Below are 9,496 nucleotides of genomic sequence, written 5' to 3'. Positions count from 1 at the left end.
AACCCTATCACTGAGTCTGACATGCAATAACTTAATGGTATAGTTTTAAGGAATAGATAATAGAATAATGCTACAAACTAAAGAAAAAGTACTCAGCCTATTGCTGTCTTTGCACTTAATTTTTAAAATAAGATTGTTGGTACAAAGCTAAGAAGGAGGAGCAGTGGAAAATTGCGTCATTGAAACTTCCCATTATGTCTGTTCTGGGTTTCTAGGTGTCAGCCTCTAAGAATTATAGAGATAGGGAAGTAAAAGAGTAGACAACTTATGTTAAATATAAAACTACCAAAATTGGCTGTAAATGTAATTAAAAAATAAGTTATGGTAGGTTGAATAATGGCCCCCTCCAAAGATATCCACATTCTAATCCCAGCCTCTGAATATGTTGACAGAAGGGACTTTGCAGGTGTGATTAAAAGAAAGATCTTTAAGTGGGAGGGTTATCCTGGATTATCCAGCTAGGCCCAAGTGAATCACAAAGGTCCTTGTAAAAGGGAGGCAGGAAGTTTGGAGACAGCAGAGAAAGGAGTGATGAAGGAAGCAGAGTTTGGAATGATGCACTTTGCAGATGCAGTAAGGGGGCCATGAGCCCAGGAATTCTAGAATCCAGAAAAGGCAAGGAAATGGATTTTACCCTGGTGCTTCCAAAAGGAATCTAGCTTTACTGACACTTTGATTTTTACCTTCTTAAGATTAGGTTGGGATATCTGGTCTCTAGAACTGTAAGATAATAAATATGAGTTATTTTAAGCCACTAAGTCTGTGGTAATTTGTTATAACAGCAGTAGGAAACTGACACAGAAATAGTCTATGATATCAACACTGTTTGGGAATTCCCTGGCAGTTCAGTGGTTAAGGCTCCATGCTTCCATTGCAGGGGGCACGGGTTCGATCCTTGGTCAGAAAACTAAGATCCTGCAAGCCACGCAGCATGGCCAAAAAACAAAAAACAAAAAACTACTAAGTGTTTTTATGATTCTTAGTTAATACCCTTAACTGTGCAAACAAGACTATTATTTACTTTAGGATATTATAATAATACCAATATTTAATTGTAATTTTGTAACTATTGTTTTTTCTAATAGTAGACTTGCCAGTCTTTAAGGTAAAACTATACTAAATAACAGTTTTGATCACTGAAATAAGGAAAGACCTTAAAAGTTTCTTAAGGAAATATTGCTTATGTTATTCAAATAAATTACATATTAAACAACCTATGGAAAATTATATTGTTTGCATTTCTGGTCTTTCATTCAATTCACTATTATGTGAGACAACTCAAACATATATTTCAGAAACTTAAACAAAAGTGATAGGAACAACTACAGAAAAAATACTTTCATGAGAAATCCTAAATTTATTCATGTGTAAACAAATGATTATATCATGTGATGTCTTCACTGATAGATGTGTAAATAAGTTAATGGGAGAAGAGAAGAGAAAATATTTATATCTCCTTAAAGAGGCTCAAAATGATTTTCTGAAGGAGGTGGTATCCTTGTCCCTATTCTAATGAGGCTTAACTGGATGTTTCTAGTTCCCCTTCTTTCTCTTTATTTTTATCCAACTTTTAGACATATGCACTTGGATGTTCCAAAGGACCTCAAATTCACCTTGCCTAAACTCATGCTCTCTTAAAAGAAATCTTTTTCCTCATCACTGTTCTCTCTTTTTTTGAAAGATACCTATATTCCCCCTTTCTCCCAGGCACTAAATCTGGGAATCTCACTTGACTTCCAAGGCATAACATATGTCTTAGTCTCTTTAGGCTGCTGTAACAAAAGTACCATAAAGATTCACTGGGAGATGGGTTGTGTGACTAAGTTAGAACTGGAGGAAGTTCAGGGAGAGAACTATACACTCTTCCACAGTAGAAAGTGACTCAAATTTAAAAATTGAGAAATAGCAGTAAATACATGATCTTTAGAACTAAGAAAGTAAAAAGAGCTAATAAGTTTAAAATCAGCTACAGGACTTAGAGTTAAGTAAGGATAGATTGAAAATACCTCTTTTTCATTGCACACCTTATATTTTAAGCTAGGTACATGAATTGCTTAGTTTGGAAAGAATATAGTTCTAATTTTGAAAAACTTTTGGGGTGTTAGGCCTTAAGGTGAAGATATCCACATGCAGATCTGTTCCATACTACCTTATCCTCATCCCCATCCTTAGATATTAATAATTTAAAAATCAGCAATATATTAAATTTTATGTGTAGTATTTTATAAAGTCTCTTCATATGAATTATCAAATTTCATTTAGCTAATAATCCTATGAAGTCCGGAGAGCAGAGATCGCTATGTCTGGGCTAGGATTATGTATATGTATTAAATTATTATATATAATTTATATATTACATATATATAAGCAGTATACTATATCTACATACTATATCTACTTGTTATTTTTATAAAATCTAGAAAAAGCTGTGTACATTGAAATAAAGTTTTCAGGGAAAACTGATCTTTCAAGTAATTAAATGAGTAGCAAACAGCAGGATGTTACACAAGGTTATGTGAAGATACTGAACAATAGTAGAAACAATATAATGTTTAGTAGGAATTATAAAGAAATTGGCTGTGTGCTGTGACTAAAATGGGCCTAAATTATTTTGATTTCTATAAAAAATGTTGAACATATAGTAAGTTCAAGTTGGTGTCTTAAAAATGGGTTATAAAGAGGAATGTAAACTCTTCACTAACCTCAAATAGTTTACAGTGAAATGTAGAGTTTAAAAAAGTAATGATAGTGATAAAGGGCTTTCTATGTTCCAAGCGCTGTGCTAAGTGCTTTACATGCATTGCCTTCCTCTGTATAGCATCTACCCCAGGTGCTGGGCCCCATTGTCATCCCCAGTTTACAGAGGATGGAGCCAAGACTTAGAATGATTAAGTAATATGCCCAAGGTGTCACTGAGATGGTAAGTGTTGGAGCAGGTATTCAAACTAAGGTAGTCAGGATCTAGAGACATGTTGATAATCACTATACTTTAAATATATATATATATAAATATAATAGCAGTAAAAATAAATCATGAAAGTAAAAGTTAAAAAGTAGATAACATCATGAAGAACTTTGGAGCATAAAATGCATATCATTTGTGCCCTTATAAGCAATCATAATAAGCAGAATACTTAGGGCCATTGTATAGCACCACTATAAGAAAAGTAAAGGTAATCACGACAGGGATTCAAAGAAGCAGAACCATATGGGAGGAGCCTTCTGGATTAAAAAAAAAAATATCTTTTGAAGCTTAACAGTAAGATGGTTCACATAAGTGCACATAAGAGCACAGACCTTGGAACCAGATAGCCTGTGTTTGAAACCTGGCTCTGCAATTTACTAGCTCTGTGACTTTGGGCTAGTTACTTAACACCTTTGTTCTTGGATTTCCTCATTGATTAAGGAGAGATACTAATAGTATCTACTTCATAGACTTGTCATGAAGATCAGATCTTTGCTGTATATAACATGCTGAGAATAGTGTCTGGAAAAGAAGCACAGTTATGGGTTTCTGATACTGTCATCATCATCACCATCATCGTCATCTCATTATCATAATTTTAATTGTTGTCAATATCATTTATATTATTACATAATAATCCATTGGTGAAAAAGTGTACTTTAAGTAAAGAGTTGAGATTGTGAAAGACAAAGTGCAGCAGACAGTTAAGGAGATGATTTTATTCAGACTATAGTACAATATTAGGGAAATGTTCATTAGTGAGACATGTCTCATATGAAAGGGATCTGGGAGCTTTATGGAGATCATGATAAAGTTCAACATGTCAGTTCTCTCTTTTGTTTAAGACAAATGTTGCTCATTGATGAACAACTCTGAGTTGATTATAAATTTCCTGAGTGAGACAAAGCAGCTTGTAAGAAATAGTCTACGGAGGATTCTTTTTGGTATTTTTTTCTGTAAAACTAGTTTAACCATCTATTGGGTCACTTAAAGTTGAGAATCTTTATGGTGACAATGGTTTATTGTCCTGGAGATAAGGCAACTTACAAGAGGAATGCCTAAAATGAAAAAGAGAAATACTAATATAAGATTATATTAAAGAGTCCAGTGTTGAACCTTGAGGTTAACCTGTCTAGTGGATTCCAAGAAGCTGTTAAAAGTTACAAAGCACTGCTAGTTGAGTTTTCAGAAAATTGATGAAAATTGATGTTCTTTAGCTAGAAAATTGATGTTCTCAGTGTTTTTGGCTGCAGTCTTGGTGACCTTTTGTATGCATTACCCAAGTGTTTTGCCAGACTTCTTAATGGTCCAGACAGCAACTTGTCCAGGAAAAATTCTGGCCCATGCATGGTCTGTTACAGTGGTGAGTCCTTGAAGATTTATATCAAGTAGCTGGGCTTCAGCTTGTAGATCCTGAGGAGAAGGACCAGCTCCAAGGCAATCCAGAGTCATGATAGTGATCTGGGCAGTCATGTTTTACTTCTCTTGATACTGAGTCAGACAGTAGAGGGAAAGATTGGAAAAGTAAGTTTGGAGGATTGTAGACAGATATTAGAGAAACTTGGTAAAATTAAAAATTTGTTGAGGATTGACAATTTGGACATGGAATTGGATCCAGTCCAATTTACCAGTAGGTATCAAAACTGATTGAAGTCAATTGAACCTCCACAAGGCAAGACAATTTGCATATCTGTTAGTTACCTGTAATTTAGAAGGAAGTAAAATATATCTCAAAAGACAATGAACGGGACAAGAATTTGATAACCCAGAATGGTATACTATAGATGATGCATAGTTTACCATTGAAACACAAAATTTTTCTCTAAAGTAACCCCTCTTTTGATCAAAAGTCATCTCAAGGAAAGATTATTCTCGATCACAAAATAAGACTGGCCTCAGTAGATTTGGTTTGATTGTTTACATAGAGGAAGCAAGAACAGTAATTTACTATATTGGCCTTCTTAAATTTGCTTTACTGGGTGTTTTCATTAAAAAAAAAAAATCTCAGATTGGACTTTTAAAAGCCTCATAAGCCTAGAAGTCAAGCCAAGAACTGGTATAGTAGGCAGAATAATGCCCTCCCACCCCCCAGAAAAAGGTCTACATCTAATACCTGGAATCAGAGATTTGACCCTTACATGAGAGAAGAGGGAGTTACAATTTCAGATGGAATTAAGGCTACTAGTCAACTAACCATAAAATGCTGAGGTTATCTTGGATTATCCAGTTGGCCCTGGTTCCTGCTGCTGGCCCCAGACCTCACCAGTGCATCTGACCACTGCCACCAGGAGGCACCTACAGTGGGACCCCACAGCCAAGTGTGATACTGTATGCAAATAAATATATATGTATGTATGTATGTATGTATATAGTCTTGAGGGCATTATGCTAAATGAAATGAGTCAGACAGTGAAAGACAAATAGGTATGATCTCCTTACATGTTGAATCAAAAAAAGTCAGACTCCTAGAAACAGTAGAATGGTAGTTGCCAAGGGCTAGGTGGTAAGGGAGATGAGACATTGGTCAAAGGGTACAAACTTCCTGTTAAAACATGAGTTCTGGGGATCTAAGGTACACATGGTGACTACAGTTAACAGTACTGTATTATGTACCTGAAATTTGCTGTGAGAGTACAGCTTTAATATCATACCATAACAACAACAGCAACAACAAAATGGTAATTGTGTGAAGCGAAGGATTGTGTTAAGCAACCTTATTATGGTAAGCACTTTACAGTACAACTTTGAGTTGTTAAGAAAAAAGTTCTGAGCACCTAATGTACAGGATAGTGACCATAGATAATAATACTGTATGGTATACTTTAAATTTGCCTAGAGTAGCTCTTAAGCTTTCTTACTATATAGACACACAAAAGGTAACTATGTGAGGTGATAGATATGTTAATGAACTTGATTGTGATTATCACTTCACAATGTATATGCATATCACATCATCACAGTGTACACTTTAAATATACACAATTTGTCAGTTATACCTCAGTAAACCTGGGAAAATGAAAACAAAAACAAAAACTCCCACAAGCTATGAATTAGGAGAAACTTGTCAAAACAACGGGAAAACTTAGAATACTAAAATACTGTTAGAATTCTAGGATAAAATCATACTTATAATAAAGTTTTCATACCCTTTTGGCTTTAAAACCTTGAATTGTTCTGGAGATTGGTTGAATAATAATGTGAACATACTTAACACTACTGAATTATACACTACAATGGTAATTTGGTAAATTTTATATTTTACTACAATTAATTGTTTTTTTAAATTTACTACAGAAAGAAAGAAAAAAATTGACCTGCACTTGCTGACTTTGTGGATGGAGGAAGGTGGTCACCAGCCAAGTAATGAAGGAATGTGGACGGCTTCCAGAATCTCAGAAAGGTAAGAAAATGGATTTTCCTCTAGAGCCTTCAGAAAGGAATGTAGTCCTCTTGATACCTCGATTTTAGCTTAGAAAACCCGTTTTAGACTTTTGAACTACAGAACTGTAAGATAATAAATCTACAATGTATTAAACCCCCAAATTCATAATAGTTTGTTACAGCAGCAATAAAAACTCACACTAACTGACCGTCACATGAAATACCTATAAATGTGGGTGAATGCCTCTCTTCTTATAGTCCCCAAAATATACTATATTTCCTGGGCTTGACAGGAAGTGACCTTCCTTAGTCACCTTTATGGCTGGAAATCCTGTAAGCCAGACACTTGGGTAGTTTTCCCAAGAGGGCTTTGTGATCATTGGCTCCATAAAGTCAGCCTTCGTTCCTTAACATTGTTTGGTCACATCTGATAAATTGAGCATATCAAATATGATATCCTAGGCAAGGGCTTGGTCGCATGTTTCCAATTATGTTCTACTAACAAGAAAAACATATTCTTATTGAATCCATTCAAATAATCATATTTCCACAAAAATAAGAATATTCAGTAAGATTTTTTGAATTCTGGAAGGTCAGGCAGCGAGCAAAGGATATCATTTACAAATGTTTCATTTCAGTTTACAAAAGTGTAATTTACTAAATTGTTATGAATTATAGATAGCTTAAGAGAAAAGATAAAGATTCTTTAAATGTCCAAAAACTAGCATATCAAAACATCAAAAATGTTTCAAAATAATCCACAGTCATCCCTCATCAACTCACTCAGTCTTATGTAATCAATCCTTTCTGTGATCTATCTTGGGTTAGCATCTCATGAACTCACGTGTTTCTTTCTTAGAGTTCTAGAAATTCTGGCACAGTCCAATGGAATGGACCTAAACCTTTGTAACACTGCTATCAGGAGCCTATACCAAAAAAGCACCTTGCATAGTCCTTTTCCAGGGATCTCTGACACAGTCCTTTGTTAAAGATAAAGGATTCTGGCTTGTAGCTGATTGCAGGTTCTTTCAGGGCAACATCAGAATAAAACAAAAACTACCTGTGAATGACAAAGGACTTAAAAAGGCTGTAGTTAACTTAATACTGATAATTTGCAAAACGGAAAGATCAGATGAGAATTCATAACAAGAATAATGAAGCTGAGAAAAGAATTTGGTTGCTTCTGTGGAATGCAAAACAAGACAAAAGTCAACTCCAAATTTTTTTGGACAAAATATTTATAAACATAATAATTACACCTATTTTCAATAATAGTACATATTAAAATTAATAGTACAAATGAAAACACATATTTACAGAGTAAAAAAACTTCAGATATAACATATAAATAAATTGACATAGTGGACCATGAGTATACCAAGCATATCATTAGAATCTACTAAGAATATATGAAGGCTATAAAGTAAAGAAATTCTTTAGGTCTAAAGAGGTCCTAAACATCTGTATATTAATAAAAACTCCTCAGTTAAGTGATATAAATCTTCAATTGAAAACCAGTATTCTAGAAGAGGCTATTTTAAATTAAAGAAGTAAATTACAACCAAGTTAACGTTTTAAAATTAATTGAATCTATGACTGAAATCACCATGTCTAATATGGGGGCAAAGCAGCCACAAGGTGCTAATAAATAGGAACATGTCATGGACAGCAAGGGCAGTGACTTCCCATACAGCATATATTTTCTGTAATAAATATATTGATAATACCTGATCAATGCAAATTTAACCCAAGGAAATCTATGTATATATTCAGATTTGACACCTCTTTCCGTGCAACTCATCAATAGTAAAACATATCAAATAACCCTAATTATTTCTGGCACACCTATTTTTACAAAACGAAAGCACAAGTCCTTTATGATTTTCCAGGAGTCCTTTGGTAAATCACAAAGGTAATTTTAAGTGGAAAAGGTCACTTATGATTCAATTTTTTTAAGTAATAGACTGTTTTTTAGAGCAGTTTCAGAGTTACAGAAAAATTGAGCAGAATGTATGGAGTTCTCATATATTCCCTTTCCCCACCTCTGTTTCTCCTATAATTAACATTTTCACTGGTGTGATGTTACAATTGATAAACCAATAGCGATACATTATTGTTGACTAACATCCATAGTTTACATTAAGTTTCATTCTTTGTGTTGTACAGTTCTACAGGTTTTGCCAAATGCATAATGTCATGTATCAACCATTATAGTGTCATACAGTATAGTTTCACAGCCCTACAAAATGCCTGTGCTTCACCCATTCATTCCTTTTCTCCACTACTCCCTGCCAGCCCCAACCTGTGGCAACCACTGATTTTTTTTTTTTTTTTTTTTTTACTATCTCTATAGTTTTGCCTTTTCTAGAATGTCATATTGTTGGAATTATACAGTATGTAGTCATTTAGACGGGCTTCGTTCACTAAACAATGTGTATTCAAGTGTCCTCCATGTCTTTTTGTGGCTTGTCAGCAGCTCATTTCTTTTTATTGCTGAATAATAATATTCCATCAGATAAATGTGCCACAGTTACTGTTGCTGTTTTTAATCCATTCACTTACTGAAGGACATCTTGGTTTCTTCCAATTTTTAATCAATTATACAAAACTGCTATAAACATTCATGTGCGGGTTTTTTGTGTGAATTTGTTTTCAACTTCTTTGGGTAAATACCAAGGAATGGGATTGTGGATCAAATGGTAAGAGTATGCTTAGTTTTGTAAAAATCTTAGAAACTGTTTCCAAGCGGCTGCACCATTTTGCATTCCCACCAGTAGTGATGGGATTTCCTGTCGCTCCACATCCTCACCAGCATTTGGTCTCTTCCATGTTTTGGATTTTAACCGTTCTAATAGGTATATAGTGAATATTATTTTATTTTAATTATTCTCTTAGTGACATATAATGTTGAGCATATTTTTATATGCATATTTGCTATCCATATATCTTCTTTGTTGAGGTGTCTGTTGGGATCTTCTGTCCCCTTTTACAGTGAGTTGCTTGATTTCTTTTTTTTTTTTTTTAATTGATTAATTAATTTATTTTTGGCTGTGTTGGGTCTTCGTTTCTGTGCGAGGGCTTTCTCTAGTTGTGGCAAGCGGGGGCCACTCTTCATTGCGGTGCGCGGGCCTCTCACTATCGCGGCCTCTC

This window comes from Balaenoptera physalus (assembly GCF_965194825.1).
Source record: "Balaenoptera physalus genome assembly, chromosome: 5".
Classification (NCBI taxonomy): Eukaryota; Metazoa; Chordata; class Mammalia; order Artiodactyla; family Balaenopteridae; genus Balaenoptera; species Balaenoptera physalus.
This window is presented reverse-complemented; position numbering follows the sequence as displayed.